The sequence below is a fragment of the Bidens hawaiensis genome, unplaced genomic scaffold, assembly GCF_021521415.1.
Source record: "Bidens hawaiensis isolate Kalapana, Puna unplaced genomic scaffold, B.hawaiensis_p1.1 tig00024985_1, whole genome shotgun sequence".
Taxonomy (NCBI): domain Eukaryota; kingdom Viridiplantae; phylum Streptophyta; class Magnoliopsida; order Asterales; family Asteraceae; genus Bidens; species Bidens hawaiensis.
Window position 1 is genome coordinate 197,866 of NW_027493964.1, and position 10,319 is coordinate 208,184.

At 33.5% G+C, this 10,319-nt stretch overlaps 1 pseudogene across 1 annotated transcript; it reads right to left on the reverse strand.

Annotated features, from left to right (window-relative positions):
- Window positions 1-211: 211 nt before the first annotated feature.
- Window positions 212-6,275, reverse strand: LOC143570439 (uncharacterized; annotated as a pseudogene). Its single transcript, XR_013141931.1, has 7 exons — window positions 6,141-6,275; window positions 5,828-6,062; window positions 5,311-5,439; window positions 5,091-5,211; window positions 4,910-4,991; window positions 1,685-1,832; window positions 212-352 (listed from the first exon to the last, which is right to left on the reverse strand). The product of XR_013141931.1 is annotated as an uncharacterized LOC143570439 (transcript).
- Window positions 6,276-10,319: the final 4,044 nt, after the last annotated feature.

Consider the following 10,319-nt stretch of genomic DNA (forward strand, 5'->3'; position numbering starts at 1 on the left):
AAACTATACAAATTTGGTACTTTTAAAAACTTATGCTTGCCTGGTACAGAGACTACCTGCGGCTTTTTAACAAATGGGCCCATTAAATCCAAAATTTCACCATCATCATAAGAGAATTGTTCATGGTGAAGGATTGATTACATGTTTAGGTGCCTCAAATATACCAACAAAAGGGTTCTACTCTGTACAGATGATTCATTTTTTTATAAGTTTAACCATGTGTTGTCAAGCCAGAGGTCGGGATTCCATGTTTATTAAACCATTCAGGCATGTGAAACTTTTCATACAGCACAGGCCTTACATCCCTTTGCTGAGATAGTTGCTTTAAAAGGGGAAGAAGGACCTCAAGAAGCTGATTATAATATGCATGAAAAGATTATTATTATTAGTAAGAAAATGAGAATGTAATAAAAATATAACATAATTTGAAATATGGAAAATGAGCGTAACGATCAAGTTTGATAACAGGCCAAATGGCCAATTCCTAGTATGGTTTGGTACTTGAGTTGTCACGCAGACACTTTCTTTGTAGGTGATTAATGCATTAAATATTATTACAGAAACAATATATAACTACAATAAAGGGAAACAGCAAGAAAATGCTATGTCCTAGGCAGTGGTCACTTTTTGCTGATATATAAAAGATACCTTTTTAACTACATACTGCAATACTATTACCATTTCTTACCAAAATATCCAAAACAAGGCCCGTTTGTAAGCTACTCAAGATCGGCTACAAAATAGCTCGAATCAAGCCAAGGTCAAACGAGCTCGAGCCAAATCACGAGCCTATTATACATATAGTTTTGTTTTATATAGATAATATATGTTTATATAATAGTTATTATTATATATAAAATTATGAAAAAATAACTAATAATATATATCGTGCAATATATAAAAATTATAACTAAAATATATTTAAAAAATATTTAAAAATGTATACAAACTAATTATTAAATAATAAACGAACCAAGCTCGAGCTTAAGTTCTCTTAAGTTAAACGAGCCAAGACCAGGCCCCGCTCGCTTACACCACATTTGAAATGACTTAAGCCACCGTACTTGAAAACATTTTATACCACTGATCACAGCAAACTACGCGCTCAGATAAAAAAAGTAGCATGTTTCATTTTCGGTTAGAAAAGTAAGTTGCATATATCTGTAAAAAAAGTGAATAGTACATTTCATTTTCTTGCAGCTTTCCGTTTTGGTAATCATCTAAATGTTTTGAATATAATGATTTAAGAGGCTTTAAACATTAACATTCAACCCATTTCTATCTTAGCTTAACTTTTTTATTTAATCCACCTGAAGGGGGTGTTTGGGATTGCTTATTTTCCCCTCCTTTTAACTTTTTAACTTTTGCAGAAAGGAGAAAATAGAAAAAGGTGTTTGGATAAGTGAAAAGGACTTTAGGTTTTAACTTTTCATTTAGTGTAAAAAAACTGATTCAGAGAAGTCAGGAATTTGTGACTTTTGGGTTAAAAATGCATATGTACCCACATAAGCTAATCCAAACACTTTTTTTAAAAACTCCTTTTCAAAAGTCATAAGTTATAAAAGTCCTTTTAACCAAAAGTCCTTTTGGACTAAATAAGCAATCCCAAAATAAGATCTAAACCAAACCTATAGCATAAACTGTTTAGCAAGTAACAAGTATTTAAAATTCATATTCATGGTACCTGATGTGGTTGACCAGCAGAAAAAGGTATGCATGGGATTCCATTGACCGGCTGCAATAAGAAACTAAATGGATTATTGTCCACAATCACAATTCTGCAAAAGTTTGTTGATATACACGAAAGATCCTTCACATGCTACCTGAATTCGCTGCAAGACAACAAAAAATGGATTCAAAATTTAGTTAATTTCTATATCGCATTATCATGTGAATTGTGGATATATTGATAGAAACATGTAAAGATGGTAACTTGAATAAATAGGTAGAGATAATGGCTTCAATTCATTTACTTATTAACAGGTCCATGTACTCACTCTTTTGGGTTTCAACCCATTTACTCACTCTTTTGGGGGACTAGACACAGAAATTGTTTTCTTTGAGATAGTGTCGTATAACTCAGCAATATATTGGGTCATCTTCTAAGTTGTTGAATTAACTACCAGTCTAGCAAACGGCGGGGTTGTTTACAGTTGAGGCCATTAAATCCCAAACCTCTATAATTTCGTAGCACACATAAGTCAATATCTCATAACCTAACACGTGTAACCAACGTACGTTCCTCCTAAGTCCTAAGCAATTAAAAACAAGTAATAATTAACAAAGTTGATACCCATCTTTCAATTAAAGCTATTAAGTTAAATATTTAACACACGAATGTGTGTTCATACATACAGTAATTTGACCAAATAAACTCAATTAAGTTATCTAATATGGCGTATAAATACTTGAAGATGTCCTATAACCAAATCAATAAAGATCTTTATCGGAAATCATGTAATAAATGAATAGAGAAATTAGAAACTTATAAATATATTTAACAAGAATAGGATGGTACAATACTAAGTGTTGAATAATAAATTAGAATCCAAATAACCTTTTGTCACCATAGAATCAAAAAAACCAATGACTCAAACAAGGCAGTTTTAATTAATGGTAACACCCAATCCAGACACTGAGAAAAAAGATGATGAAATCACATTCTTTTGGAATCAAAAAAATGTTCTTTCTAAGTTACAAAGTAATCAGTTGATTCTTTCTGAAATTGTTGACATACATGTTTCAAGAATCTGTTTATTTCATTGTCTAAATCAACTTGATTATGATTATCTGGATTGTGACACAAACACGATGTCATAAAACAAAAACAACCAACGACCTTTTTATAAGTTTTTAGATTAGAATAATTGAGTTATAATTACATGAAAAGTTGCACAAGTTGTTGATTATCAACCCTTCAACGGGAAAAAAATCTGATCAACTCCAATAGAAGGAAGAAAAAATCAAATCAAAAGCAAAAAGTTCATAGATGCTAGCAATCGAACTTAACGCAAATAAGATTTAAAAATCTAATTGATAAGAGGAAAGAAGCATCCGTAACTCCGTAAGGGAGAGAGGAAGAACGAATCTAGAATCACACTCAGATATGATTCATTACTTTTTCAATAATCCCCTGCCCAAATCCAAACATGTATAAAAATAGGATAAAAACCAATTTTTTTGAGAATAAAACACATGTTCTATAAAAATTACAAAGAGCATATTAATCTCTCGATTACTATAGAGACTACTTTAATTCTCTCTACAACTAATCCGCACTGCTACTCAAGGTTCTTTAACGATAGCGAGAAAGTAGCATCTTCGTAATTTATAAAGAGCATGCTTTTTGTTCCAAAAGAATGCCGCTTTACCCTTCTTTTTGCATATCTGACGAGAGATTATTGGAAAAGAATGGACCACACTTAATCGTGATTATGGATTCGCTCCTCATCACACCCATATATATGCTTCCTTTTGCCATCATGTAGATCTTTTAATCTTATTTGCACGAAGTTTGATTACTAGCAGCCATTAACAAACTAACTGCTTTTGATTTGATTTTCTGCTTCCTTCTATTGGATTCAGTCAGATTCTTTTCATGCTTGAGGACGTATCATAACAACCACCTACACAGCTTTTTTATGTAACTTTAACCTAACTATTCTAATTTAAGACAATGTTTGTGTCACAATTCAGATACAATCAAGTTGATCTTGATAATGCAATAAAGAGACTCTTGAAACATGACTAATAACAATTTAAGAAACCAACTCAACACTTTGTAATTTATAGAGAACATATTTTTTTTTCTAAAAGAAGAAGGTTGTATCATCTTTTTGTTATCAGTTCAGTTTTCTATGTCCAGTTCGTTTCAAACCTCAGTATGAGATTAGTTGAATAGTTAACTTTTGCTACTTAGCTTTTGATGAATAGCCATTATGTTGTTATTCCGAATACGCCTGTAAATGAACCGAACGTTCGGTGAACTATTCGTGAACCGTTCGGCGGGAAGTTCGTTTGTGTTCGTTTATTTAATAAATGAACGAACATGAACAAAAAATTTGTGTTCATTTAATTAAACGAACGAACATGAACACATGTTCTGTTCGTTCATTTATGTTCATGAACGCTCTCTGTTTATTTATGTTTTTTTAGGTATTAATAGAAAATAATTAAATATTATCCGGATAGGTCATCTGCTTAAAGGATTTATATTTGTTAATTTGTGTTCATTTAAGTGCTTTCATTTTAGTTCATTTATATTTTTGTTCAATATACATGTTTGTTTATCTTTGTTCGGTTATGTTAGTTTAGATTTTAAACAAACGAACACAAATGTCCATTTTTAAATAAACAAACATGAACATAAATATTTGTTCGATTAAGTGTCGTTGTTCTTAAAAAGTTATATGATCGAACACGAGCATGCCCTTGTTCATGTTAATTCAATTCGTTTACAAGGTTTCATTATTCACATTGATGAATACATCGGTCTCAATCTCTAGGCTCTGCCAATTTTATTTGTGTTCGCTTGTGTTCGTGAACCGTTCGTGAACACATTAATTTCCTTAATGAACGAACACGAACATAAAATTTCGTTCAGTAAGTGTTCGTGAACACATTATTTTCCTAACGAACGAACATGAACAAGGACTTGTTCGTGTTCGTTCGGTTCGTTTACAGCCCTAATTCCGAATATCCGCCCATTGAGTGTTACGCTCATGCATCACACATGCTTTGTTTTAATGCTCGCCACTTTGTTTTATGCAACTTACGAAGATTACAATTTACTTATGAACAGGTCGATTTGGGTTATGTAGTATCTTAATTCTTAAACGGGTCAAGTCAAAATATAAGCTAAACAAGTCCTAGGAAACTTATAAAAGTTGTGAAGGGCATAATCACTTACGTAGAACATGTCGAAGGTCGATACAGTCTACCACTAAACCTGTTTTCGGCATCTATTTTATCAACAAGCGGTTTAGCGTAACCTGCAATGGTGTAACAACCACCACCAAAACAAATCAACTGCAGCTTTCTACAACAGATAAACTCAGCAAACTGAAACTGAAAAGAAGTTTATTGCAGACCTTCAAGACCAGCAGTAAACAGCACAAGATCAGCAAACATACTAAGTTGAGTAAGAAATTCATGCAATCCAGGACGCTCAAATACCGTCACATAGTAAACTTTGGGTTTGCCCTCAAATTCCTTCAATACAGAAATTCAGAATATAATTACTTCACTTTGAAGTTTGAATCATGAAATAATATTCATATTCATAAATGAGAAAAACACGAACATTGTTACCTTATCAGATGATATGCATTCTAACTCAAACCACTTTAAACCTGCATCTATGGCTTGATTTCGAATAATCGCAGGCAAACTAGAAGTTTCATACGCACATACTAAAGTTTCATCCAAATCCAGAACCACCTGCAGCCAATTTTGGATGAATCAATTACAGAATTTAGGAGCTTGTAATTATGATAACCAATTGCCATCAATTAGGGCTGCAAACAAGCCGAGCCCAAGCTCGATTCGTTTTTACTTAAGAGAGCTCGAGCTCGAGCTTGACTTGTGTATTATTTGTTAACTAAACATTTTTACTTATACTTTGAGAAACCTTAAACGAGCCTAAGCTTGAGTCGAGCACCTAAAACAAGCCAAAGCTGTGCTGGAGCTTGGTTGTGTAGTGTGAAATGAATACATATAAGTCTAAAAGAAGTAAAAGTTAAAAAGCGATTGAAATTGGTACGGAACGGTCATAGAAGTGACTAATTAGAACCCTAATTTTCCAAAATGAAAGCAACGCTAAGCATACCGTGAGCTTCTGCGAAGGATCATGCTCACACTTAAACGACGGAAAGCGGTTCAAAGGAGGGCGAGGAGTAATTAATCAACGAACTGATGATCTGAAGGAAGATCTGGAAGAAGAAGGCTAGCCAGTTCAACAGTGTACGCCATACTTGTAAGCTCTTCTTCGGCGCCGAGTCTGCTTGGTTTCTTTGATCGGAGTTCACAAGGCCTTTTGCCGTGAAGATGGGGAGTGGATGATACTTTCTTATTTATTTATTTATTTATTCATGTAAGACCTCATATGTTATGTTTCGAATTCACTAAGCAGGTCCTTATACCTTTTCCGGTTGCTGTTTTCGCCTTATTTCTACTATCGTAAAACTGACATTCTCGTCGCTCGTTGCACTACACTGCAAGATCAGGATTACGTTTGTTCGGCTAAATGAATGAACAAGAACTGGCTTCTTGTTCATTTGTTTGTGTTCGTGAATATTTTGTACATTGTGCATTCATTTTATAGGTATTTAAGAACATGAATATTGTAGGTATTTACTAGTTTTTAAATATTTAATATTTTTTTACATATGGTTGCTTATGTCAGTATATTCAACTATTATATAAATGAACTAAAAAGAACAAATCAGTCATGTTCTTTTTCAATAAAAACAATTTTGCCCCACTTTTAAGTAGAAGAAAATCTATTAGGAAATAGAACTTCACCATAAAGATAAATTTTAATTCTTGTTTTGATACAAAAACAAAAATATAGTAGTAGAAGTGTGTCTAGATTACTATGAGTTAAAACAAAGATGGTAGAGTTGAAAAACCATTAAACTTTTTGGTCAAAACATAAATTGTCAAACTTCAAAATGGGGATGTGTAAGTCATCAAGGCGGCTATGAGGTGAGGTTGTTGACTATGAGTCGACATAAAAGAGGAAAATCAGGAAAGGAGTAAATTATGCATTCACATCATAACTAGGTAGATAAAAATCACCTTAAATAAATCTCATTTGTTATGAATAATAATTATTATGATTATCAACATTTAAAATAGATTTTGCTTATTCTTCAAGTTTTTTCATTCCTATATAATATTCTATTGTATCTCATTGTATTATGTACATAATGAATGAAATTTCTATCTTTCTCCCTCCATCTTTTTCTTACATGTTTGGCTATTAGGCTAGTTTTACAACATGTTATCAGCACGAAGCTGTTGATGAAGTTATGACGATCAAAGTTGCTTTAAGAGATTCGTTCATTATGTTGGATCGTTATTTTCCAAAGCCTGGAGACAAATCACTTGTATCTAGTAACCAGGTACGTATTTAATTTATGCTTAAATCATCGGTGGTTAATTTAAAGATGTCAATATTAATTGTGGTTTTATTTAAAGTTCACAAAGATGTCAATTACTTAATCACCAACTATGTGGTTGCTAACTCATTATAATATTGGTATTTATTGTTTGGCTGTTTGGCATAACTGAGAATTAATGTTATTAATTCTCTTTCATGCTTGGTACTTGGATGATGGCACGATTATCGGGGATACTAGAGAGGTAGCCAAAGCATTAGATATTATCAGGTCTGAGGGGCCTCGTTTGGGTCTTGAATTAAACGTTAAGAAAACAGAGTTATTTTGGCCAACATGCAATGGGGTGAAGACACAGGAGGGGTTGTTCCCTTGCGGGATTGGAAGGCCGGTGCTTGGCGTGAAACTCCTTGGTGGTGCTGTAAGCCAGGATGCGGGGTTTATCAGCAGTTTGGCTATGAAAAGGGCATCTAGCGCTGTGGAACTGATGAGCTGTCTCCCAAGACTTCGGGATCCTCATTGCGAGCTTCTTTTGCTTCGCTCATGTATGGGAGTCGCCAAGCTTTTGTTCGGTTTGAGAACATGCCAACCTATGTATGTGGGGGAAGCTGTTTCTATATTTGACAATGGTCTTCGAAGGGCGATTGAGGACATCGTGGTTTGTGGAGGTCCGTTCTTTGGGGATCTCCAATGGAGGTTGGCATCACTTCCGATCCGTTATGGGGGGTTGGGTCTCTGTTTGGCCGAGGATGTATCTACATATGCTTTTGTGGCTTCGAGAGCACAGTCGTGGTGTTTGCAAGACCATATTCTTCGGGGTTGTGATATTTATGGGTTGGACTCTGATTATGGGTGTGCGATGGATCGTTTACGTACTTCACTTCCAGATTTTGATCTTAGCGGGTTCTCTAATAAGGACACCGCCCCCCCCCCCCCTAAAGCCCAACATGTTGTGGCGAGTGCCTTATTTAGTGGAATCGTCAAGAGTTTAGAAGTGAAGTTTGATCTATCCCATCGCCAAAAGGCGGTGTTTGAATGCCTTCGGGCTCCTCGGGCTCAGGATTTTCTAACGGCCATCCCCATTGAAGGATTAGGCCAACGTATGTCGGGTTTGGAGTATCGGGCTATCCTTAAGTACCGGTTAATGATCCCTATGTTCCCGACGGATGAACCTTGCCCAATTTGTCGTAAGGTCTGTTTGGATTCTTTTGGTGACCATGCGGTGCATTGCAAATAATTGCCTGGCTTTAAATACAGACATGATCTGGTTAGGGATGTTCTGTGTGATGTTCTTAAACGGGCAGGGATTTCTGCTAAAAAGGAGGCCCCTGTTAACTTTCTCACGGATCCTATTGAAGGGAGGTCTACTTTACGACCAGCTGATATTCTTGTGTTCGGGTGGGCAGGGGGGAAACACGCCTGTGTGGATCTTACAGGAGTGTCTCCTCTTGTTGGGCTCAGAGACCGTGGGTTTGTTGTGGGTCAGGCTGCGTTGAAGGCTGAATCGGGCAAAGTTGTTAAACACGAGAAAGCTTGTTTAGATAATCAACATGTCTTTCTACCATTTGCCTTTGATACATTTGGTTTTCTGGCTCCAGAGGCTGTGAAATTTTTGAGTAGGGTTCAGCGCGTCGTACACGGAACCTCTTCAGCTTCTAGGTCCCAAAACTTCGTTTTTAGCAGGATTGGCTTTGCTGTTCAAAAGGGGGTTGCGGCGCAACTTGTTGCCCGTTTGCCTGCCACTTTATTGTAATCGTTTTATAGTAAATTATATAAAACTTCATGAGTAAAAAAAAAAAAAAAATATGTTCTTCAATTAACAGTTTGCAAAAATAAAAGTATAAATCAAGGTTCTTCTTGATTGTTGACGAAAAGCAAATTACATAAATCGATGAAGTTTTTTTTTTCACCTAATTAACTATCAACTATGATATTTTAATGATTTTGATATGCCCGCTCTTGGTTGTTTAATTATCGAGTAGTAATGAAACTGTTAAAAATAAAGATATGATTCTTTAATTATACTTTTGACTAATAATTTTCATTCACTCCAACTTTAACGTGCATGTTAAAATGCTATAAATGTGTTATATTTTTCTTCTAGATTCATACAATTAGTTGGCCCTATTTAACTGCATATAACTATAGAAAACAATATATTATTTAAGTGCATCAAATGCATATTATATAAGAAGATGATTTTTCCTCTTATTTAATATTGAATTTTCTTATTTTGTCATGCATATTCTAGGAAAATTTAAATTTATTATAAAGCACGGGTAATATTATGTTATAATTTTTAATTAAGGTGAATCTCTTATCTATCAATAGTTTCGATAGAATAAATTCATCTTGTTGTTTATTCACTTTTGAATTTTGCTTTATTAAACATTAATATTAAAATGTTATTTATTATGAAACAAAAAAAAATCATGGTTAAGAAATTGGATATTCTTTTGTTAACTGAGTTATATAAACTAACTTTGTGGGTTTATAAGTTGAAGATTTATTTCTGCAAACCAAGTTTCGGTTAGATACAAAGATTGTGAAGTGAAATATATACCTCAAATTTGTTGAATCCTTTTGTTATAACCTTGTTTTACTGGTGACAAAATTTGGAGTTATGTGAAAATCCAAAAATTGTCTAATATTATTATTTCTCTAATTAGATTGAATTGTTCTTATGGCGTGGTTATTTTAAGAAAAATTAAATATATATTTGAAGTAGAAGCAATATTATTTAAAATATAATGTGCTAAATTATACGTGCTATTCATGATTTGTCAGTGATTTCATTATATCTACATTGACCAAGAACCCGATGCAAACATGAAATAAATTTACTAATGTGATACTAATAGATATAATATTTGATATACATTAACTTAGATTTTCAAGATCCTCTAATAATGATAATATTTCATATCCATATCAATATGCATGTGCTATTATATTCCATTCGAACCTTTTTACATACTTGTTGAATTTTTTGTACTCACACTTGTAAACTTATTGATTATAGAGTCATAGCTTATTGATTATAGAGTCATACAGAAGAAAAATTATTTGTTAATTAATTATATTAATTCAAAAAAAATTTATGTACTTGCTAATAAGTGATAAGAAAACTTGTTTTATAAAGTTTTATTATAGCCTATTATATATGATAATATGTTATAAGTTATAACATGATGTATGGTC